Below are 26633 nucleotides of genomic sequence, written 5' to 3' on the forward strand. Positions count from 1 at the left end.
AATTCGTGTGGAAGAACAGGCGCTTGTGTACATGGAATGCTTGCATTGTCAACATTCGAAGAAATTTGCATAAATTTCACATACGGTGTCCTTTTTGGGCCCATAGCCCCATTTCGAAAAGTTCACAATGATTTAGGATGAACTCACATCTTTGTCATCATGTATGATAGATTTTAGCAGTATGAATTCGTGTGGAACAACAGACACTTGCTTACATGGAACGCTTAGATTGTCAACGTTCGAAGAAACTAGCATAACTTTCGCATACGGTGTCCGTTTTGGGACCATAAAACACGATGATTTTGAATGAACTTATAGCTTCACTGTGACATTTGATGAATTTTAGCAGTTTGAATTAGGGTGGAAGAACAAGCGCTTGCGTACATGAAACGCTTAGATTGTCGAAGTTCGAAGAAATTGTCATAACTTTCGTGTACGGTGTTCGTTTTAGGCCCATAAACCCATTTCAAAACTCTCATGAAGATTTTGAATGAACTCATAGCTTCACCATGATGTATGACGAATTTTGATAGTTTGAATTCGTGTGGAAGAACAGGCGCTTGCATACATGGAATGCTTGGATTGTCGACGTTCGAAGAAATTGACATAACTTTCGCATACGGTGTTCGTTTTGGGCCCATAACACCATTTCAGAAAGGTCATGATGATTTTGAATGAGCTCATAGCTTCACCATGATATATGATGGATTTGGGCAGTTTGAATTCGTGTGGAAGAATAGGCGCTTGCGTACATAGAATGCGTGGATTGTCGACGTTCGAAGAAATTGGCATAACTTTCGCATATGGTATCCATTTTGGGCTCGTAAACCCATTTTGAAAAGTTCATGATGATTCTAAATGAACTCTTAGTTTTGCTATAATGTATGATGGATTTTGGCAATTTTAATTCGTGTGGAAGAACAGGCGCTTGCGTACATGGAACGCTCGAATTGTCGACATTCGAAGAAATTGGCACAACTTTCGCATATGGCGTCTGTTTTGGGCCCATAATGCCATTTCAGAGAGGTCACGATGATTTTGAATGAACTCATAGCTTCAACATGATGTATGATAGATTTTGGCAGTTTGAATTAGTGTGGAAGAATAGGCGCTTTTGTACATGGAATACTTGGATTGTCAACGTTCAAAGAAATTGACAAAACTTTCGCTTACAGTGTCCGTTTGGGCCCATAACCCCATTTCGAAAAGCTCATGAAGATTCTAAATGAAATCACATCTTTTCCATGATGTATGATAGATTTAAGCAGTTTGAATTCGTGTGGAACAACAGACGCTTGCGTATATGGAACGCTTGGATTTTCGACGTTCCAAGAAATTGGAATAACTGTCGCATTCAGTGTCAATTTTGGGCCCATTACACCATTTCAGAAAGCTCACAATGATTCTGAATTAATTCACAGCTTGGTCATGACGTTTCCTTGATTTTGGCAGATTGAATTCATGTGGAAGAATAGGCGCTAGCGTACATGGAATGCTTTGGTCTTCAACGTTTGAAGAAATTGGCACAACTTTCACATACGGTGTTCGTTTTGGGCCCATTACACCATTTCGAAAGGGTCACGATGATTTTGAATTAACTCATAGCCTTATCGTGACGTATGTAGATTTCGACATTTTGAATTCGTGGGGAGGAACAGGCACTTGCATACATGGAACATTCGGATTGTCGTCGATCGAAGAAACTGGTATAACTTTCGTATACGGTGTCCATTTTGGGCCCATAACCCCGTTTCAAAAAGGTCACGATGATTTTGAATGAACTCACAGCTTTTCCATGATGTATGATATATTTTGGTAGTTTAGATTCGTGTTCAAGGACAGGTGCTTACGTACATGGAACACTTAGATTGTTGACGTTCAAAGAAATTAGCTTAACTTTCGCATACGATGTCTGTTTTGGGCCCATAACCCCATTTCGATAAGCTCACGATGATTTTGAATGAACTCATAGCTTCGCTGTGATGTATGATGGATTTTGGCAATTTGAATTTGGGTGGAAGTACAGGCCCTTGAGTACATGGAATGCTTGGATTGTCGACGTTCGAAGAAATTGGCATAACTTTTGTATACAGTGTCCGTTTTGGGCCCATAACCCCATTTCGAAAAGCTTACGCAATTCTAAATGAAGTAACATCATTTCCATGATGGATGATGGATTTTAGCAGTTTGAATTCATGTGGAACAACAGACGCTTGCATACATAGAATGCTTGGATTGTCGACGTTCAAAAAAATTATCATAACTTTCGCATACTGTGTCCATGTTATTTTGGAAAGGACACAATGATTTTGAATAAACTCATAGATTTACCATGACATATGATGAATTTTAGCAGTTTGAATTTCGGGTGGAAGAATAGGCGCTTACGTACATGGAACTCTTGGATTGTCGACGTTCGAAGAAGTTGGCATAACTTTTGCATACGGTGTCCGGTTTTAGCCCATCAACCCATTTCAAAAAGCTCGTGATGATTTAGAATGAACTCATAGCTTCCCCATGACATATGATAGATTTTAGCAGTTTGAATATGTGTGGAAGAGCAAGCGCTTTCGTATATAGAATGCTTGGATTGTCGACGTTCGAAGAAATTGGCAAAACTTTCACAGACGGTGTCCATTTTGGGGCCCATAACCCCATTTTGGAAAGGTCACAATAATTTTGAATGAACACATTGCTTTGCCATGTCGTATGAAGAATTTTAGCAGTTTGAATTTGTGTGGAAGAACCGCGCTTGTGTATGTGGAACGCTTAGATTGTCGACGTTCGAAGAAATTGGCATAACTTTTGCATACGGTATCCGTTTGGGGCCTGTAACCTCATTTTGAAAAGCTCATAGCTTCCTTGTGACATATGATAGATTTTGGCAATTTGAATTCATGTGGAAGAACAAGCGCTTGCGTACATGGAATGCTTCGATTGTTGACGTTCGAAGAAATGGCATAACTTTCGCATACGGTGTCCATTTTGGGCCTATAATTTCATTTCGAAAAGCTCACAATGATTCTAAATGAAGAAATAGCTTCACCATGACGTATGATGGTTTTTGATAGTTTGAATTCTTGTGGAAGAACAGGCGCTTGTGTACATTGAATGCTTGGATTGTCGAAGTTCGAAGAAATTAGCATAACTTTCGCATACGGTGTCCGTTTTGGGCCCATAACACCATTTCGGAATGCTCATGATTATTTTGATTGTACTCATAGCTTTACCATGACGTATGATGGATTTCAGCAGTTTGAATTCCTGTGGAATAGCAGACGCTTGCGTACGTGGAATGCTTGGATTGTCGACGTTCGAAGAAATTAGCATAACTTTAGCATACGGTGTCCGTTTTGGGCCCATAACCCCGCACATCAAAATGCTCATGTTGATTTTGAATGAACTCATAGCTTTGCCATTATGTATGACTAATTTTGGCAGGTTAAATTCATGTGGAAGAACAAAAGCTTGCGCACATGGAACGCTTAGATTGTCGACGTTTGAAGAAATTGGCATAACTTTCGAATCTGGTGTCCATTTTGGGTCCATAACCCCATTTCAAAAAGCTCACGATGATTATGAATGAACTCCTAGCTTCGCTATGATGTATGATGGATTTTGTGCAGAACCCCAAATAATTTTAAACACCTTAGTGGCACTAAAACATGAATATTGGATGGCTAAAGTATACTTCAGATTTTTAGTCTCATTTGAGACCCATTTACAGCATAGAAAACATTTGATTTGGAGATATCTAGAAGATTTTAGCTCTTTGAGTTAGCTTTCCAACGCACTTTGAATTACCTCAATTGGATATCGGGAGAAGAAGTTATGATAGAAATACTAAAGGCTTTACAGTATCAACCGAAGTACGCGGAATATGAAAAGTCAAATTCCTACACGATTTTCTAGCACCTTCTTAAACCTATGACTCCCACATAAATGGCACCTGTATTAATGAGTATTAGGCCCTTCACTTGCCCTTAAGTTGTGAGATTTTCATCTATAAATAGGCCCCAATGCATACACATTTTTCACACCAAGACAAAAGCTTCTAAGCATAAAAGAGAGAGTTTTCAAGTCTAGAAAAAAAAGAAAGGAGAGGGAGGAAAATTAGTTTTTCCTAGAAGTTTTGGTGCTATCAAGAAGTATTTTCCAAGCATCAATTCTCAACGGAGTGTTTTTTTTTTGAAACATCAAAGGAGTACATTTTTCAACAAGGTTCAAAGCATCAATCAATGTAGGTAGAGGTGCAAAGTGTTAATTCGTGTGAAGTTATAAGTTTCTAACAATGAAGATTTATTTTAATGTTTGTATGTCTAATGGTACCTCCAGTACGGCATACACCTCCATGTCTAATGGTACCTCTTGGTACAGCATGTACTTCCGGTCGAGGCGTCGTGTTAAGTCATGACTCTACGTGTTTGGAATTCTACCAAAATTCTACTATGAAAAGGTTTCTAAAGTTACAGCTTTGAAATGTATAGCTTGATCACGAATGCACCAATGATGTCTATTAAGTTTTTTAACTCACGGGTTTAACCCCTTCTCTACAGATTGATATGATTCTACCTTGGGCCTGGATGTTGGAAAATATGGAGAGTGGTGCAACGAGCCCATGGAAAACCCGGTGAACAAGTTATTTAGATTTATTTTTGTGAACGTTTTTAATGTTATTTTTTTAAAGTATTTGAATAACGCTGAACGCGAGAACAAGTTGTGTTTTCTTCAAATAAATTACGTTCCGTTATTTTTTTATTCAGTGTTTTATTTAAAGTATTCGAAAGGTTTTTGTTAAAATTATCATTGTAAAAATTAAGCTTCCGCTAAAACATATTCTCCTATGACTAAACCACCGGTTAGTTAAGTAAAGTAAGTAGCGTTCCGGTCCACAAGGGGTCGGGGAGTTTCAACGTGGTATCAGAGCACGGTTTAGCTGGTTCTGTAGACTAAGTATATTTTTTTTTTAAATGAAAAAGTCTAAGCTGCTCCATGGCATCTTGCATCCATCCATCAATCTCATCCTACGGCCCAGGTATGTTCAAAGTTAATGTTTTCTTGAAAAGACTATGTTATGATGCTTTGCAATGCTATAGTACAACTTATGCTTATTTTCAAAGATATATTATGCCAGTTAGAAATGATTTCAAAGATATGTTTTTTTCAAAAGATACGTATTGGGCTAGAATTTATAGGTAGAATGTTATGTAACAGTAGCCATTTTTCCAAGAGTAAAAAAAAGTGTATGATATGTGAAAATGCAACAGATATGGCTCGTAGAACAGCTAGGGCATATAGAGGAGTATTGAATCGTAGAATCGCCATTCAGTCCTATGAGAATTACGTGATTGATCTACTTCGTCCACTTGACGAACATATACATGATGTCTATGAGAGATGCATGACAGCGGTGACAGTGGTGAATGCTGGAATGGATATAACGTATATTGAGTCTATAAATAACCTCATACACTCTCTTCCACCTCAATGGGGAGATATGGGAGTCATGATTAGGGATGTAATGGTAGAGGAGCACCCAAATATATTTGAATTTGAAGTGTATTGCCAATCACTTCTACACCTATGGAGGGAAAACTTAGAACCTCAACCGGAGATAGTAATTGAACTTGATGAAGAAGAAGGGAATGATCCTAAGCCCGAGCCACAGGTTGAGATGGACATAGAATCCAGACCTGAGGCGGAAGACTCCTCTGGAGATGAGGCTTCACCAAAGAAGATCCGTAAAACTTATAGGGATTAGATTTAAATCCTTGTAACAACTTCCTTTATGTCAAGAAATAAAAATTTATCTTCTTTGTTAGAATTGGAAGTATGAAACTAATAAGAACCATATGTTTTGTCTAAAGGAAAATGGCCCATGCAAACCAAACCAACTTGATAAGAGATCTCCTCCAAGCGGTCCAAGACCTTGGCAGGCAAAACCCGAACCAGGCTCAACCCCTACCACTAGCTCCTAATGCACCTCTAACCCATGCTTCAGTGGTCGAGCAATTTAGAAGACACAAGGCCCCTACCTTCAATGGAGCAGCTGATCCACTTGCAGTCGAGGAGTGGCTTCGCAAGTTGAAGAGAATATTCCAATTAATAGGGTGCACAGACACCCAGAAGGTCTAGTGTGCTGAGTTTATATTCTCTGATGATGCAAGCTACTGGTGGGACTCGATATGAAGGATGAGGACCCCAGAGCAACAAGCAGAATTGACTTGGGAGCGATTTAAAGAGGAAGTAATGGACAAGTACTTCCCACAGTCTTTGAAGGATCACAAAGAAAGTGAATTTCTCCAACTCAAGCAAAGGACTATGTCCCTGACTGAGTATGAAAGGAAGTTTGACCAACTTTCAAGGTATGCTCCACATCTGGTAGATACAGAGGACAAGAAAGTCAGGAGGTTTGAACAAGGGTTGAACCCAGATATAAGCATGATACTTATGTCCCATCGTTTCACCTTATACCGTGAAATGCTGGAAAGAGCTCATGCTATCTAGTACCAAAAGACTAGCACTGAGCAATATAGTCAACTGTTCAATCAACCAAACAATAGCAGTATGGGTAAAAGAAAATGGAATGGTCAGGACAAGGGAAAGGGCAAGTGGCAGAACAAGAAAGCTAATGGTGGAGCCAATGCCAACAAGAGCATTGTGCCAGTTATAGAGCCATATCCTAAGTGTGGAAAGATGCATCGTGGCATGTGTTTGCAAGGGAAGAATGTCTGTTTTAGATGTGGCAAGCCAGGGCATGTTTTTAAGGATTGCCCCACATTTACCCGAAGAAGGATGATAACAATGACCAGAACCAGAAAGGGAAAGCACGAGTTTTTGCAATGACTCAGAAAGATGCAGAGGAAAACTTGAACGTCATAGCAGGTACTTTATTGATAGCCAATACGCCTGCTTATGTATTGTTTGATTCAGAAGCCACACACTCCTTTGTATCGACAACTTTTATGGCTAAATCTAGTATTACCTGTGATAAGTCGGAAGGTACATTAGAGGTTAGTATTCCTTCGGGCAACCCTTTGAGTATTGATAGAATAGCCAAATTAGTAAGTATTGAAGTTGAGGGCAAACCAATGGAAGCAAACCTATACATGATAGAAATGAAGGATTTCAGAAACTAGGAGAGGAACCATTTTCGTTCCTTGGAATGAAGACGAAACCCCTTATTCCACTAGTATCGACTTTAGCTGAGAAGATGTTGAGAAAAGAAACATGTCAAGGATATTTAGTAAACATCTCAGGAAGGAAAATAGGAGACGATAAAGGTTGAAGACGTACCAATAGTACGGGAATTCGTAGATGTGTTTCCAGAAGATCTATCTGGTATTCCACCAGATAGGCAAGTGGAATTCACCATAGACCAAATTCTTGGAGTGGCACCAGTGTCAAAAGCCCCATACCGAATGGCCCCGAAGGAACTACAAGAGTTAAAGAAGCAGTTGCAAGAACTCCTAGATATGGGCTTTATACGGCCAAGCGTATCTCCATGGGGTGCGTCGGTGTTGTTCGTGAAGAAAAAGGATGGAAGCATGAGGATGTACATCGATTATAGTGAGTTAAATCGATTAACTACCAAGAATAAGTACCCACTCCCGAGAATCGAGGATTTGTTAGATCAACTTAAAGGAGCTAATGTATTTTCCAAGATCGACTTACGATTGGGATACCATCAATTGAAAGTAAAGTCAAAGGATATACCCAAGACAGCTTTCAGAACTCGTTATGGACACTACGAGTTTACAGTGATGCCGTTTAGGCTAACCAATGCACATGTAGTGTTCATGGACCTGATGAATCGTGTATTCATTAGTACTCGAATAAATTTGTCAGTCTTCATTAATGATATTCTGATATATTCCAAGAGTAAGGAGCAACATGAAGAGCACCTAAGAATAGCATTAGAGGTATTATGCAAGGAGAAGCTGTATGTCAAATTCAAGAAGTGTGAGTTCTGGGTTGAACGAGTTGGATTTCTTGGACATATAGTCACTGCCCAAGGGATTGAGGTAGATCCACTGAAACTGGAAGCAGTAACCAACTAAAAAGCACCAACTAATGCTGGCGAGGTACGGAACTTTCTAGGATTAGCAGGATATTATCTGAGATTCATAGAAGAATTCTCCAAAACAACTAAACCAATGACGCAGAAGGAAGGGAGTTTATTAGTGTCTAAAATTACTTCAATGATATATCATTTACAAGACATTTTACATTCACTTTGTTTAAAAACACTAATGTTAGTCTCTAATTTCAATTCTCTTGCCGTAAATTCAATTTCCATAAATAAATAGTTAAAAATGCAATTAATTGAAATACGTATTTACATACATGTCGGCATGAGTATTATACATTTGAAAGAGTATCTATTTGATGTATTTCACATGTATTTCCAATTTAGAACAAGTGGAGCACGTGGAGGAAAAAAAGTGTTGAAAAGTCAAGAATAGTGACTGTCTCAAGCAAGAAGCGGCTGTTTGTAAACTAATCATAACTTGAACTTAAGACATTGAACCGAGGTGATTAAAATTGGGTTGGAAAGATAAGGAATTTTTCTATAACTTTTATGTTTTGGAAGAAGTCAAATTCGTATCAAAAGGCAGCCAAAATTACCGTGCAAAGTCCAGCTTGTTACCTGCCGGATACAGCTTTTCTACCTGTGAAGCAGTACTCATTGTTTTTGTCATACCTGGAGTTATATAGATCCAATGAACCTGATATTTGTACCATTGGAAAGATAACTCAAGTGTAAATAATTTATCTGTTGATCATATGTCCAAATTCCCTGTACAATGTATCTGAAAATTGGCATCAACTTGCATGTTCCAGCTGTCTTGAAGCTGGACGGAAGTTGCATTGCCTACTTGCATTTTGGATGTTCCTCTGCCTATAAAAGGGGACCTTGGCCACGATTTTGAGGAAATCAATTCCTCTCCATCATATTCTAGTTTTCTTCATTTTCTTTGTAGCATTTCATTATATATTTCTAAACCATTAGTTAGAGCTAGGGGTGAAACTTCGGTGAATACATAGTATTGTCTTTGACCTTTCATTTTGTTCTTCAATGTTCATCTTCTTACTTGGTTGAAGTATATGTTCTACAAATGGTTTTGGTTTGTTAAAGACTTTGATTTATTGTTGAGAATTTTGGAACAATTAATGCTTAGATAATCTCTACATTCCAACAACTCATTTTGACATATTCTCTCAAACAATTATCAAGATCTATCTTTTAATATATTTGTGATTAATGTTTTATCTTCCATATGAGATCACTCCTTAGTTGATTTTCATATGAGTTAAATTAAAGATCAAGGGCAATTTCTACTCATTTATCCGAAGTGAATCCCCGATGCTCTAGTGTTGGCCTTCGTCGTATTTTCACCAACTGTTTATTACTCATAGAATAGTTTATTTCCTTCCAATTCCCTATGGTTCGACCTCGGACTTCCAAGATTTACTACTTACAACAACCTGTACTTGGGTTTGTAACCTTAAAGTTGTAGAAAGTTTTTGGCACCGTTGCCGGGGATTTGCGTCAAGGATTATTTTTTGCTACTTTCTATGAGGTTTTCTTCTCTTTCACAATCTTCATAAATCAGGTACACTCGTTCCTTTTTCAATCTTATTACTTTAGCTATTTTACTTTAAAGGAAGGCCGAGCCTCCTTCATTTTCTTATTTTCTGTTTATTTTCTTTCTTTAAAGGGAAGGCTGAGCCTCCTGATCTGCCGTTTCTTTATTATATGGTTGGCTATGCCACCTAATTTTTGTTCTTATTATATGGTTGGCCGTGCCACCTAATTTTCGTTCGTTATATCTACTTTTTGTTATTTTATGTCATATTGGTTTTATGAATTTAATTCTCATCGCTTAGTTAAATATAATTGTGAAACTTTCTTTAGTAATTTATTTGACTCACCTCAACACTCACTCACATCTTCCACCATGGCTAATAATGAAAGCATACACGATGAAAATGAAAACCAACAAGTACGAACCATGCGTGATTACTTGCAACCTCGTCGAAATTCTGCTCATTCATGTTTCATTTTCCTTCTTAATGCTAATAATTTTCGATTCAAGCCGGGTATGATTCCATTACTTCCTAATTTTCATGGCTTAGAATCCGAAAGTCCATATTTGCGTCTTAAAGAATTTGAGGAAGTGTGTGCCACATTTAACGATCAAACTTGTCCTAATGAAATTGTTAAGTTGAAATTGTTTCCTTTTTCTCCAAAAGATAAAGCAAAAACTTGGCTTAACTCTTTAAAACCTAGGTCGATTGGCACATGGCAAGAAATGCAAAGTGAGTTTTTAAAGAAATTCTTTCCAGCACATAAAACTAATGCTTTGAAAAGATAAATCCAAAATTTTTCTCAAAAAACCAATGAAGCATACTTTCAATGTTTAGAAAGATTTAAAGATTTGTTAAATACATGCCCACATCATGGTTTTGAAAAATGGCATACTATAAGTTTCTTTTATGAGGGCCTAACTCCTGAAACAAAACAATTTGTAGAAACGATGTGCAATGGTGAATTTTTAGATAAAGATCCAGAAGAAGCTTTGGAATTTCTAGATCATCTAGCTGAAAATTCTCAATCTTGGTAAATAGTAAAACCAATCGAAAACTCAATTAGATCTAGTCTTGCTAGTTCTAGTGGAGGAAAATATCAATTGAGTCAAGATGATGATCTAAATGCTAGGATTGCTAGTTTGTCTAGAAAGGTTGAAGCTATGGAATTAAGGAAAGTAAAGGAAGTTAAACCCGTGCAAAATGATGAAATTTGTAGCATTTGTGAAACTTTTGGTCATCTTACTCATGATTTTCCTAACATTCTACTTTTCAAAGAATCTTTACATGATCAAGCCAATGCTATGAACACTTTCAAAAAGCTTTTTTCTTCTCCATACTCAGAAACCTATAATCAACAATGGAGAAATCATCCCAACTTTAGTTGGAGAGATGATAATCGTGTTCATATAACACAACCTCAAGGGCTTTCAAAATTCCCTTCTTTTCCACCACCACAATCAAAGAATCTTGAGGAAACATTGCAGTCTTTTATGTAAGGACAAACAAATATTAATAATCAAACTTCACAAGCCATCAATAAAATCAAGAACACACTTTCTTCACTGACATCTTCTTTGCATTCTCAAGAGAAAGGCAAATTTCCTGCTCAACCTCAACCAAACCCTTCTGGGCAATTTAATGTAAATCTTCAAGTTCCTCTAAAAGTCAACAAGAAAATGCCAACTCCATCACGACTCTTCGTAGTGGAAAAATTATTGACAAAACCATCCCTTCAAAAGAACTAAAATTTGGTGGTACTTCAAAGCAAGAAAATGACGTTTCCAAAAGTGAGGAAAAGATCATTTCTGAACCTATTGTTGAAAAATATCCCATTCCAACTCCATTTCCTCAACGATTGCAACCAATTTCAAAACTCAACCATAATTTTGAAATTTTTGAACTTTTCAAACAAGTCAAAATTAACATACCATTATTGCATGCAATTAAACTAGTTCCTTCATATGCAAAATTTTTAAAAGACTTGTGCGCTGCCAAGAGGAAACTTAATGTTCAACAGAAAGCATTTTTAATAGAGAATGTGAGCTTAATCATTCAACAAAACACTCTACCTAAATTCAAAGATCCTGGTTGTCTAACAATTTCTTGTGTCATTGGGAATAATAGGATAGAGCGTTCTTTCCTTGATCTTGGTGCTAGTGTTAATCTATTACCTTTTTTTGTGTATAAGCAACTTGGTTTGGGAGAGTTTAAACCAACAGCAACAACACTTCAACTTGATGATTGTTCAGTAAAAGTTCCAAGAGGGGTTGTAGAGGATGTTCTAGTTCAAATTGATAAATTCTATTATCCTGTTGATTTTATAGTTTTGGACACACATCCTGTTTTAAATTCAAATGCACAAATACCTATCATTTTAGGACGTCCCTTTCTTGCTACTTCAAATGCATTGATAAATTGAAGAAATGGTATCTTGAAACTGTCTTTTGGAAATATGACCGTGGAAATGAATGTTTTTAACATTTGCAAGCAACATGGAGATAAAGATGATTTGCATGATGTAGTTTTTATTGAACAACTTGTTGATGATCAGTTTATCGCTACATCTTCATCTGATGTGCTAGAATTTGAATTTAATGATAATTCTGAAAATTCGCATATAATTTCTTTGTTGAATTCTTTTCAGGAGAAAAAGACAAGTGATTGGAAATCAAAGCTTGAAAAATTATCACAACAGACCAATATGTCCAATGTTTCAAGTGTTCAAATGCCAAAGCTGGACTTGAAGCCATTACCATCTAATTTGAAATACTCATTTTTGGGTGAAGATGAAACTTTTCCGATAATAATTTCTTCCCAACTTGATGCGCACCAAGAAGGTAAGTTGTTACAAACTTTAAAAATGCATAAAAATGTTTTAGGATGGACCAGAGCTAATATAAAGGGGATTAGTCCTTTGATTTGCACGCATAAGATTTATTTGGAGGAATATGCTAAACCTACAAGAGAAATGCAAAGAAGGCTTAGTCCTATTTTAAAAGAGGTGGTAAGAAATGAAGTCACTAAACTCTTAGATAATGAAATCATTTATCCTATTTCTGATAGTAGATGGGTAAGTCCAACCCATGTTGTACCAAAAAAATCTGGTGTTACTGTAGTCAAAAATGAAGAAAATGAGTTAATTCCAACTAGAAGTGTTACTGGTTGGCGCATGTGTATTGACTATAGGAAACTCAACTCAATGACTAAGAAAGATCATTTTCCTTTACCTTTTATGGATCAAATGTTGGAAAGAGTGGCAGGACATGAATTTTATTATTTTCTAGATGGATATTCTGGATATAACCAAATTGAAATTGCACCTGAGGACCAAGAAAAGACCACTTGCACATGTCCCTTTGGTACTTTTGCTTATCGTAGAATGTTTTTGGATTATGTAATGCATCAACTACATTTCAAAGATGCATGCTTAGTACCTTTAGCGACATGATTGAAAGATCTTTGGAAGTTTTCATGGATGATTTTACTATTTTTGGGGGTTCATTTGATAATTGTCTAACTAACTTGCAAAAAGTTTTAGTTAGGTGTGAAGAAAAGAATCTTGTGTTCAACTGGGAAAAATGTCATTTTATGGTCACTAAGGGCATCGTACTTGGTCATATTGTATCACCTAACAGAATTGAGGTAGACAAATCTAAAACTGAATTGATTTCTAATTTGCCTACTCCACATAGTGTTAAAGAGGTAAGATCTTTTTTAGGACATGCTGGTTTTTATAGAAGGTTTATCAAAGACTATAGTGCCATATCTAAACCATTGTGTAATCTCTTATCTAAAGACATGTCTTTTGAATGGACTAAGTCTTGTCAAGAAGCTTTTGTTAAACTTAAGAACATGCTTACTTGTGCTCCTATCATGCAACCTCCAGATTGGAATTTACCTTTTGAAATCATGTGTGATGCTAGTGATTATGCTATTGGAGCTGTCTTAGGCCAAAGAAAAGATAAAAAACCTCATGTCATTTACTATGCAAGTAAAATTCTAAATAATGCTCAAATGAATTATTCCACCACTGAAAAAGTATTGCTTGCTGTAGTGTTTGCTTTGGACAAATTTCGATCATATTTTGTTGGCTCACCAATTGTTATTTTTAGTGATCATGCAGCTTTAAAATATCTTCTCTGTAAAAAAGAAGCCAAACCTAGGTTGATTAGGTGGATTCTTTTACTCTAAGAATTTGACATCACCATTCGAGAAAAGAAAGTAGTAGAGAATGTTGTTGCTGATCACTTATCTAGGCTACTTGTGATGAATCATTTGAAACAACATCGATCGAGGATACTTTCTTTGATGAACAACTTTTTAGTGTTTCTAACTTGCCTTGGTTTGCTGATATTGCTAATTTTCATGTGACAGGTCAAATACCATCTCATTGGAATGCCCAGGACAAAAAGAAATTCTTCAAAGAGGTACGACATTTCTTTTTGGATGATCCTTACTTGTTCAAATATTGTCCAGACCAAATAATAATAAGATGTGTACCAAATAATGAAATCCAAAAGATAATTGCCTTTTGCCATTCTGAAGCATGTGGTGGTCACTTTTCTTCAAAGAAAACTGGTGCAAAAATCTTGCAGTCTGGATTTTATTGGCCAACTCTTTTCGAAGACACATATGAATTTTGTAAAGCTTGTGAATGTTGTCAAAAATTAGGTGGGATAACTCGTAGAAATATGATGCCACTGACACCCATACTAGTTATTGAAATATTTGATTATTGGGGTATCGATTTCATGGGTCCATTCCCATCATCTTTTGGTTATTTATACATCTTGGTGGGAGTTCATTATGTTTCTAAATGGGTAGAGGCAATTCCTTGTAAGCACAATGATCACAAAATTGTTTTGAAATTTTTGAACGAGAATATTTTGTCAAGATTTGGAATACCTCGAGCCATTATAAACGATGGGGGTTTACACTTCTGAAATAAACCTTTTAATGCCCTAATGAAAAAATATGGGATTACTCATAAAGTGTCTACTCCTTATCACCCAAACACTAGTGGTCAAGCTGAACTTGCAAATAGAGAGATTAAATGCATTTTGGAAAAAACAGTGAATCCAAATAGAAGAGATTGGTCTTTACGATTAACTGATGCTCTTTGGGCTTATCATACAGCTTTCAAAACACCCCTTGGTATGTCACCTTATCGACTTGTTTTTGGAAGGCCTTGTCATTTACCTGTTGAATTGGAACACAAAGCATTTTGGGCTATTAAAATGTTTAATTTCGATTTAGATGAGGTAGGTACACTTAGAAAACTTCAACTGAATGAGTTGGAAGAAATCAGGATTGAAGCTTATGAGAACTCTCAAATTTACAAGGAAAGAATGAAGGTATTCCATGATAAAAACATTGTTAGAAAAACTTTTGAGCCTTTCCAAAAAGTTCTTTTGTACAACTCAGGATTACATTTACTTCCTGGAAAATTACACTCCAAGTGGATGGGTCCCTTCATTGTCAAAACTATATACGCACATATAGCTATAGAAATTGAAAATCCAAGTAATGGAAATATTTTTAAAGTTAATGGACTTCGTTTGAAACCATTTTTTGAGAATTTCTCTAGATTAGAAGAGTCCATTGCTTTACATGATCCTAAAGATTAATATCCTTTTCTCATTGTTTTATTTTGTTATGTTTGTTTTCGATTTTATAATGTTGTTTGTTTTTTTTAGGTGTGTTTCTTTTATTGTCATTTTTTTTTACTAATGGAATTGAAGGTTCATTTAGGCCAAGTTTATGCAGACTTTCCAGGTAAAGCTCAAAACCCGTCAAATTTTTGCTCCTTATTGTCCTTCATACATTTTGCACATTTAATATTTACATTGAGGACAATGTTTCATTTAGTTTGGGGGAAAGGAATCAAAAACGTTACCAAAAAAAAAGTTCTTACCGACCAACAATAATATTTGAAATTGTTTTTATATTATTGTAACTAGGGGATGCTTCTTTGATTTAGTTTAGGCTTGTTCATGTTAGATTGATTTACATTGAGCACAATAATCATGAAAATCACATATTATTTAGATTGGATCAATGGATAGAATATGTAGAATTAACTATGAAAAAAAAATACAACTAAACCAATTCTAGGATAGTTTGGGGTGGTTGAGCTGTTGTGGGAAGACATTGAGATAGATGTGGATTCCATGTGTTTTAAATTTTGTGTGGATTGCTTAAGACCAATGAGATGATAATTAGGTGAAAATCTTAAGTTAAAGATCGATTTTCGAGAATAAGTGTTTAATAAGGGGCATTGCACTAATCATTGCATAAAAGGAAAAAAGCTGCCATGTTGTGAAGCTACCCTAAAAGAGCTCAATGAGGACAATTATATACATAACAAGAGATAGGCTAGTGCATGAAACAAAATACGCACGACAAACTTGAAAAAAAGCAAGTGCATTGAAAAGGAGACGCACTACATGCCTTGATTAAGTCCCAAACACTTATTTTAGAGAATTAGACCTTTGATAAGGGATAAGTAGCTTAGTCGATTCTTGGAGGTTGAATCAGTCAAAATTAAAGAGAATCCTCATTTATTGATGTGTTCAGCTACAATCAGTAAAATCTAACCAAACTAGAGAGGGTGAGTAATAGTATATAAATTTAACCATAAATCACACCCTGAGAAAATAGTTTCAAAATCAAGTTTGGGGTGTGCATCCCACGAGAAAAGAGAGAAATAGTTTTCCATTGAGGGTCGGGATGAGTCCAATTTGAAAATGGTATGTAATTGAATTGATTATGCACACACACACGTCGGTTGAGCATTGGACAAGTTAGACTATATTTTGGTAGCAAACCTCAGAAGAATTTTGATAAGCAATTTCAAATCTTAAGGCAAATGCAACAAGCTATATCATTTGAACTATTTTTGAATTTTTATTGCTAGAGTCTAGCAATATCTTGGTTGGGGAGTGTGATTAGTGTCTAAAAGTGCTTCAATGATATATCATTTACAAGACATTTTACATTCACTTTGTTTAGAAACCCTAATTTTAGTCTCTAATTTCAATTCTCTTGCCGTAAATTCAATTTTCATAAATACATGGTTAAAAATGTAATTAATTGAATACGTATTTACATACATGTCAGCATGAGTATCATACATTTGAAAGAGTATCTATTTGATGTATTTCACATGTATTTCCAATTTAGAACAAGTGGAGCAAGTGGAGGAAAAAAAAGTGTTGAAAAGTCAAGAATAGTGACTGTCTCAAGTAAAAAGTAGCTGTCAGTAAAATGATCATAACTTGAGCTTCAGACACTGTGCCGAGGTGATTCAAGTTGGGTTAGAAAGACAAGGCAGGTTTCTACAATTTTTATGTTTTGTAAGAAGTCAAATTCGTATCAAAAGGCAGCCAAAATTACCATGCAAAGTCTAGCTTGTTACCAGCCGGATACAGCTTTTCTACCTGTGAAGCAGTACTCATTATTTTTGTCATACCTGGAGTTATATAGATCCAATGAACCTGATATTTTCAGAATTGGAAAGATAACTCAAGTGGAAATAATTTATCTGTTGATCATATGTCCAAATTCGCTGCACAATGTATCTGAAAAATTGGCATCAACTTGCATGTTCCGGCTGTCTTGAAGCTGGACAGAAATAAGTTGCATTGCCTACTTGCATTTTGGATGTTCCTTTGCCTATAAAAGGGGACCTTGGCCACGATTTTGAGGAAATCAATTCCTCTCCATCATATTCTAGTTTCCTTCATTTTCTTTGTAGCATTTCATTATGTATTTCTCAACCATTAGCTAGAGCTAGGGGTGAAATGTTGGTGAATGCATAGTATTGTCTTTGATCTTTCATTTTGTTCTTCAATGTTCATCTTCTTACTTGTTAGAAGTATATGTTCTACAAATGGTTTTGGTTTGTTAAAGACTTTGATTTTTTGTTGACAATTTTGGCACAATAAATGCTTAGATAATCTCTACATTCCAACAACTTATTTTGACATATTCTTTCAAACAATTATCAAGATCTATCTTTTAATATATTTGTGATTAATGTTTTATCTTCCATATGAGATCACTCCTTAGTTGATTTTCATATGAGTTAAATTAAAGATCAAGGGCAATTTCTACTCATTTATCCGAAGTGAATCCCCGACGCTCTAGTGTTGGTCTTCGTCGTATTTCCACCAACCGTTTATTACTCATAGAATAGTTTATTTCCTTCCAATTCCCTGTGGTTCGACCTTGGACTTCCGAGATTTACTACTCGTGACAACCTACACTTGGATGGTAACCCTAAAGTTGTTGTAGCAAGAGTAAAATTTCAATGGACAGATAAATGTGAACAAAGTTTTCAGGAACTTAAACAGAGGTTGATATTAGCACCCGTGTTAACTATACCTGAGGGTACGGAAGGGTTTGTTATATACAGTGATGCATCCAAGCAAGGATTGGGATGTGTGCTAATGCAGAATGGAAATGTGATAGCCTTTGCATTAAGACAATTGAAGAAACATGAGCAGAACTACCCGACACATGATTTAGAACTTGCGGCGGTAGTACACGCCTTGAAGATATGGCGACACTACTTGTATGGAAGGAAGTGCGATATCTACACAGATCACAAGTCTTAAATATTTATTCACACAGAACGAATTGAATATGTGACAAAGACGATGGTTGGAATTGGTGAATGATTATGATTGCACTATCCATTACCATCCAGGTAAGGCTAATGTTGTGGCCGACGCCTTAAGTAGAAAATCAATGGGACAGTTGGCGTCACTACCCTCTTTTCAAATGGAGTTAGTCAAGGACTTGGAAAAGTTGCAGATCGAAGTGTTTACCATACCAGGACAAGTCACTGCTCGTCCAGCAGCTTTGATAATTCGACATATTCTTAGAGATCGAATTATAGAGACACAAGGTAATGACCCATTCTTGTTGAAGATCAAGAATGAAATTGGTACTGATAAGAGAAAGGATTTTGGAATAGCTTTGGATTAGGCACTGATGTTTAAGGGGAGAATTTGTGTGCCTAAGGATGAAGCCTTGAGAAATGAGATATTAAAAGAGGCCCATTCCACCCCGTACACCGCACATCCCGGTGGTAGAAAATGTATCGAGACCTCCGAGATACATTTTTGGTGGAGAAATATGAAAAGAAGTATAGGGTTGTACGTGGAAAAGTGCATGGTATGTCAACAGGTTAAGGCAAAACACCAAAGATCGGCTTGATTGTTAAATCCACTAGACATACCCGAATGGAAATGGGAAAATATCACAATGGACTTTGTGGTTGGATTCCCGAAGGCAGCAAGAGAAAACAACGATGTATGTGTAATAGTGGATCGATTAACAAAGTCAACTCATTTTCTTCTAGTGAAAATGGCATTCAGTTTAGACCAATTGGCACAGTTGTACATTAAGGAGGTTGTGAGATTAAACGACGTACCTATGTCCATTGTGTCTAACAGAGACCCAAGGTTCACGTCCAAGTTTTCGAAAAGTCTACAAGGAGCTATGGGAACGAAGCTGAACTTTAGTACAGCATATCACCCTCAGTCCGATGGTCAATCTGAAAGGACCATCCAAACTTTAGAAGACATGCTGAGAGCATGTGTCCTGGATCTAGGGGGTAGTTGGGAGTCATACATACCCATAGTAGAATTCACATATAATAACAGCTTTCAAGCAACTATTGGGATGGCACCGTACGAAGCTCTCTATGGTAGAAGATGTAGGTCCCCTATTCATTGGGATGAAGTAGGGAAGAAGAGAGTTTTGGGACCAGAAATAGTTGAAAGGATAGTTGAAGCAATCGATAAGATCCATGCAAGGATAAAGACAGCACAGGATTGATAGAAGAGCTATGCGGATACAAGGAGAAAGGATTTAGAATTTAAAGTTGGAGAAAAGTGTTTCTGAAAGTGACACCGATGAAAAGTGTACTTAGGTTTGGCAAGAAGGGAAAGCTACGACCCCGCTATATCGGACCATTCGAGATACTTGATAGGGTCGAAAATGTATCCTATCGGTTAGCTCTCCCACCTAGGTTATCGGTAGTACACAATGCGTTCCATGTATAAATGATCAAGAAACATGTGCATAATCCTAATCATGTAGTGAACTATCAATCCGTGGAAGTACAAAAGGACTTATCCTATGAAGAGGTACCAATTAGGATATTGGATCGAAAGGTGCATAAACTAAGGAACAAAGAAAATCAATTGGTCAAAATACAATGGAATAATCATGAAATAGAAGAGGCCACTTGGGAAGGGAAAGAGAAAGCCAAAAACAAGTATCCAACACTATTCGCCCAATCAGAAGGTAAATTTCGAGGATGAAATTTTAATTAAGATGTGGGGGATGTAGAACCCTGAATAATTTTAAACACCTTAGTGGCACTAAAACATGAATATTGGATGGCTAAAGTATACTTCAGACTTTTAGTCTCATTTGAGACCCATTTACGACATAGAAAACATTCGATTTAGAAAATGATATCTAGAGAATTGTAGCTCTTTGAGTTGTCTTTGCAACACACTTTGAATTACCTCAATCGGATATCGGGAAAAGAAATTATGATAGAAATACTAAAGGCTGTACAGTATCAACCGAAGTACGCAGAATATGAAAAGTCAAATTCCTACACGATTTTCTAGCACCTTCTTAAACCTATAACTCCCACATAAATGGCACCCGTATTAATGAGTATTAGGCCCTTCACTTGCCCTTAAGTTGTGAGATTTTCACCTATAAATAGGCCCCAATGCATACACATTTTTCACACTAAGACAAAAGCTTCTAAGCATAAAAAAGAGAGTTTTCAAGTCTAGAAAAAAGAGAAAGGAGAGGGAGGAAAATTAGTTTTTCCTAGAAGTTTTGGTGCTATCAAAAAGTGTTTTCCAAACATCAATTCTCAATGGAGTGTTTTTTTTGAAACATCAAAGGAGTGCATTTTTCAACAAGGTTCAAAGCATTAATCAATGTAAGTAGAGGTACAAAGTGTTAATTCGTGTTAAGTTATAAGTTTCTAGCAAATGAAGATTTATGTTAATGTTTGTATATCGAATGGTACCTCTGGTACGGCATACACCTCCATGTCTTATTGTACCTCCAGGTACGGCATGTACTTTCGGTCGAGGCGTCATGTTAAGTCATGACTCTAAGTGTTTGGGATGATGGAAAAGATGGAGAGTGGTGCAACGAGCCCATGGAAAACCCGGTGAACAAGTTATTTAGATTTATTTTTGTGAACGTTTTCAATGTTATTTCTTTAAAGTATTTGAATAACGCTGAACGTGAGAACAAGTTGTATTTTCTTCAAATAAATTATGTTCCGTTAATTTTTTTATTCAGTGTTTTATTTAAAGTATTCGAAAGGTTTTTGTTAAAATTATCATTATAAAAATTAAGCTTCCGCTAAAACATATTCTCCTATGACTAAACCACCGATTTGTTAAGTAAAGTAAGTAGTGTTCCGATCCACAAGGAGTTGGGGTGTTACATTTTGGTAGTTTCAATTCGTGTGGAATAATAGGTGCTTGCGTATATGGAACACTTGGATTGTCGGCGTTTGAAGAAATTTGCACAACTTTCGCACACGGTGTCCGTTTTGGGCCCATAACCCCATTTCGGAAAGCTCACAAAGATTCTGAATGAAATCACTTCTTTGTGATGATGTATGATGGATTTTAGTAGTTTGAATTTGTGTGGAACAGTAAACTCTTGCGTACATGGAACGCTTGGATTTCCGACGTTCGAAGAAATTGGCATAACTTTCGCACTCGGTGTCCATTTTGGGCCCATTACAGCATTTCGGATAGCTCACGATGATTCCAAATGAACTCATAGCTTTGTTGTGATGTTTGATTGATTTTAGCAGTTTGAATTTGTGTGGAAGAACAGGCGCTTGCGTACATTGAACGCTTGGGTCTTCGACGTTTGAAGAAATTGGCATAACTTTCATATACGGTGTCCATTTTGGGCCCATTACACCATTTCAGAAAGGTCATGATGATTTTGAATTAACTCATAGCATCTTCATGATGTATGATAGATTTTGGCATTTTGAATTCGTGGGGAAGAATAGGCACTTGTGTACATGGAACGCTTCGGATTGTCGACGTTCGAAGAAATTGGCATAACTTTCGTATACGATATCCATTTTGGGCCCATAACCTAATTTCAAAAAGGTCACGATGATTTTGAATGAACTCGTAGCTTTTTCATGATGTATGATGAATTTTGGTAGTTTGAATTCGTGTGGAAGAACAGGCAATTGCGTACAAGGAATGCTTGTATTGTCGACGTTCGAAGAAATTGGCATAACTTTCGCATACGGTGTCCGTTTTAGGCCCATAACCCCATTTCGGAAAGCTCACGATGATTCTGAATGAACTCACATCTTTGCTAGGATGTGTGATGGATTTTAGTAGTTTGAATTCATGTGTAACAACAGACATTTACATACATGAAATGCTTAGATTGTCGACGTTCGAAAAAATTGACGTAACTTTCACATATGGTCTCCGTGTTATTTCAGAAAGGACAAGATGATTTTGAATGAACTCATAGCTTTGCCATAATATATGATGAATTTTAACAGTTTGAATTTGGGTGGAAGAATAGGCGCTTGCGTACATGGAGCGCTTGGATTGTCGACGTTCGAAGAAGTTGGCATAACTTTCGCATATGGTGCCTATTTTTGGCCCATAACCCCATTTTAAAAAGCTTGTGATGATTTAGAATAAACTCATAGCTTTACCATGACGTATGATAGATTTTGGTAGTTTGAATTCAAGCGAAAGAACAGGCACATGCGTACATGGAACGCTTGGATTGTTGACGTTCAAAGAAATTTGGCATTACTTTCGCATACGGTGTCCATTTTGGGACCATAACCCCATTTCAGAAATTTCACGATGATTCTGAACGAACTCACATCTTTTCCATGATGTAAGGTGGATTTTGATAGTTTGAATTCATGTGAAAAAATAGACGCTTGCGCACATTGAATGCTTGGATTGTCGACGTTCGAAGAAATTAGCATAACTTTCGCATATGGTGTCCGTTTTGGGCCTATAACACCATTTCGAAAAGGTCAAAATGATTTTGAATGAACTCGTAGCTTCACCATAATGTCTGATGAATTTTACCAATTTGAATTTGCGTGGAAGAACAGGCACTTGCTTATATGGAACATTTAGATTATTGACATTCGAAGAAATTGGGATAACTTTCGCATACGGTGTCTATTTTGGGCCCATAACCCCATTTCGAAAAGCTCACAACAATTTTCAATGAAGTCACATCTTTCCCATGATGTATGATGGATTTCAATAGTTTGAATTCGTGTGGAACAACAGACGCTTGCGTACATGGAACGCTTGGATTGTCGACGTTCGGAGAAATTGGGATAACGTTCGTATACGGTTTTCGTTTTAGGCCCATAACACTATTTTGAAAAGCTAATGATGATTTTGAATGAACACAAAGCTTCACTGTGATGTATGATGGATTATGGCAGTTTGAATTCACGTGGAAGAATAGGCGCTTGCGTATATGGAATGCTTGGATTGTCGACGTTCGAAGAGATTGGCATAACTTTCACATACGGTGCCCGTTTTGGGCTCATAACCCCATTTCAAAAAGCTATCTTTGCCATGACGTATGATGGATTTCAATAGTTTGAATTCGTGTGGAAGAACAGGCGCCTACGTACATAAAACGCTTGGATTGTTGACATTCAAGAAAATTGGCATAGCTTTCGCATGTGGTGTCCGTTTTGCACCCATAACTCCCCACATCGGAAAGCTCACAATGATTTTAAATGAACTCATAGCTTTGCCATGACGTATGATGGATTTTGGCAGTTTGAAATCATGTGGAAGAACAGGCGCTTGCATACATGGAACGCTTGGATTGTCGATGTTCGTAGAAATTGTCATAACTTTCGCATCTACTATACCTAGAATATCAATGAACCCGATTATTGCAATTGCTCAGGATACCCTTTTTTAGCTTCTAGGATCTGTTTCTTAGTTCAAGATCTCTCTTACTAACTGGAATCAAAGAATTAGTAGGTCTGGTCCGTTTTGGGCCCATAATACCATTTCAGAAAGGTCGCGATGATTTTGAGTGAACTCATAGCTTCGTCATGATGTATGATGGATTTTAGCAGTTTGAATTCATGTGGAAGAATAGGCACTTGCGTACATGGAACACTTAGATTGTCGACATCCGAAGAAATTGACATAACTTTTCCATACGGTGTCCGTTTTAGGCCCATAACCCCATTTCAGAAAACTCACGACGATTCTGAATAAACTCACATCTTTTCCATGATGTATGATGAATTTCAGCAGTTTCAATTTGTGTAGAACAATAGACACTTACGTACAATGGATTTTGGCATCAAATTCGTGTGGAAGAATAGGCGCTTGCGTATATGGAACACTTGGATTGTTCACATTCGAAGAAATTGGCATAACTTTTGCATATGGTGTCCGTTTTGGCCTCATGACTCTCCACATTTCAGAAAGCTCATGACGATTCTGAATGAACTCGCAACTTCGCCATGACGTATGATGGATTTTGGCTGTCTCAATTCGTGTAGAAGAATAGGCGCTTGCGCACATTGAACGCTTGGATTTTCTACGTTCAAAGAAATTGGAATAACTTTCATATACGGTATCAATTTTGGGCCCATAACCCATTTTGAAAAGCTTACAACGATTCTAGATGAATTCAAAGTTTTACTATGAAGTATTATGGATTTTGGTAGTTTGAATTCGTGTGGAAGAACAGGTGCTTACGTGTAGCACCCCAAATAATTCTAGACACCGTAGTGGCACTGAGACATGAATATTGGATGACTAAAGTATACTTCAGATTTTTAGTCTCATTTGAGACCCATTTTTAACATAGGAAATATTCGATTTGGAAAATGATATCTGAGTAAAAGTTGTAGCTCTTTGAGTTAGCTTTCCAACGCACTTTGAATTACCTCAATCAGATATCTGGAGAAGAAGTTATGACAGAAACACTAAAAGCTATGCAGTGTCAACGGACTACAACCGGTTGACCGAAACTGCCTGAAATGAAAATTCTCGTTTTTCTCTAGAATTTAAATATTTATTTTCATCAATTATTTTCTCAAAGTGCCACCCACGTTTTTGGCAATAAAAACCCCCACTAAATTGAAGCATTTAACCTCAAACTTAAATGGCACCCATGTTTTCTCTCTTAAATAAAATTTGACCCTTCATTTGCTTTAAGTTATAGGATAATTACCTATAAATAGATACCTCATTTCACTCATTTTTTCTCACACCAAAAGCAAGAGCTTTTACATACTAGAGAACGAGTTTCCAAGAGAGAAAAAGAGAGGGAGGAAAACAATTTTTCCTAGAAGTTTAAGAAGTGTTTTCAAGCATTTTTCATAGAAGTCTTGGGTGCTATCAAGGAGTGTCTTCAAGCATCAATTCTCGACGGTTTTCAAACATCCAAGGAGTGCATTTCTTTCAACGTCCAAGTTTCATCGAAGTTTTCAATCCAAGTTTTCAAAGTTTCAAAAGCATCAATCAAGGTAGGTAGAGGTGCAATGTGTTTAATCGTGTTAAGTTATAAGTTTCGATTCATGTTAATATTTGTATGTCAAATGGTACTCCGGTACGGCATATCCCTCTATGTTAATGGTTGTATGTCAAATGGTACTCCGGTACGGCATACCCCTCTATGTTGAAGAAATGTTTGTATGTCAAACGGTGCCCTCGGGTACGGCATATCCCTTCATGTCAAATGGTGCCTCCAGGTACGGCATGTATGAAAAGTTATAAAGTTAATGTTCTGAAATGTATAGCTTGATCACGAATACACCTATTGAGTTTTTCAACTCACGGGTTTAATCCCATCTCTACAGATTGAAGGAATTCTACCTCGGGCATGGATGGAGGAGAAGATGGAGAGTGATGCAACAAGCCCATGAAAATCCGGTAAATAAGTGATTTGGATTTATTTTTATGAAATGTTTTCCAATGTTATTTCTTTAAAATTTTGAATAACGCAGAATGCGAGAACAAGTTATGTTTTCCTCAAATAAATTGCATTTTGTTGTTTTGAAAAATGATTCAGTGATTTTGTTTAAAGTATTTGAAGTATTGTTATTTAAATTATTATCCGAAAATGCAAGCTTCTGCTAAAACGTATACACTTGTTACTAAACCACCAGTTAAGTTAAGTAAAGTAAGTAGCGTTCCGGTCCACTAGGGGTCGGGGCGTTACATCAATGAACCATATTCAAGTGAAATTTTAGTCAAATTTGGTTGGAAACGCGCCAAACAACAAAATTTAGGTGAAATTTTAGTCAAATTTAACTGGAAACGCATCGATGAACTAAACTTAAGAGAACTATTAGTCAAATTTTATTAGAAGAGCACCAATGATCAAAATCTAGATGAAATTTTACACAAATTTGATTAAAACGCGCCATTTAACAAAACTCAGATGAAATTGTAGTCACATTTGATTTGAAGCGAGACGATGAACAAAATCCAGTGAACAAAATCCAGGTGAAATTTTAGTTAAATTTGATTGGAAACACACTAATGAACAAAATTCAGGTGAAATTTTAGTCAAATTTGATTGGAAACGCATCAATGAATCAAATACAAGTGAAATTTTAATCAAATTTGATTAAAAGTGCACCAATGAACAAAATTTAGGTGAAATTTTGGTCAAATTTGATTTGAAACGCGCCAATGAATCAAACTCAAGTGAAATTTTAGTCAAATTTGATTGGAAGCGCACCAATAAACAAAATCTAGACGAAATATTAGTCAAATTTGATTGAAAACACGCCAATAAACAAAATGCAGGTGAAATTTTAGTCAAATTTGATTGGAAACACACTAATAAATCAAACTCAAGTGAGATTTTAGTCAAATTTGATTTGAAATACGCCAATGACCTAAACCTATGTGAACGTTAAGTCAAGTTTGATTGGAAACACAACAATGAACAAAATCCAGAAATTTTTTTAGCCAAAT

At 36.5% G+C, this 26633-nt stretch overlaps 1 pseudogene; it reads left to right on the forward strand.

Annotated features, from left to right (window-relative positions):
• Positions 1-9962: 9962 nt before the first annotated feature.
• Positions 9963-26633, forward strand: part of LOC111408484 — a 38206-nt pseudogene continuing 21535 nt past the window's right edge.

This window comes from Olea europaea, chromosome 13 (assembly GCF_002742605.1).
Source record: "Olea europaea var. sylvestris chromosome 13, O_europaea_v1, whole genome shotgun sequence".
NCBI lineage: Eukaryota > Viridiplantae > Streptophyta > Magnoliopsida > Lamiales > Oleaceae > Olea > Olea europaea.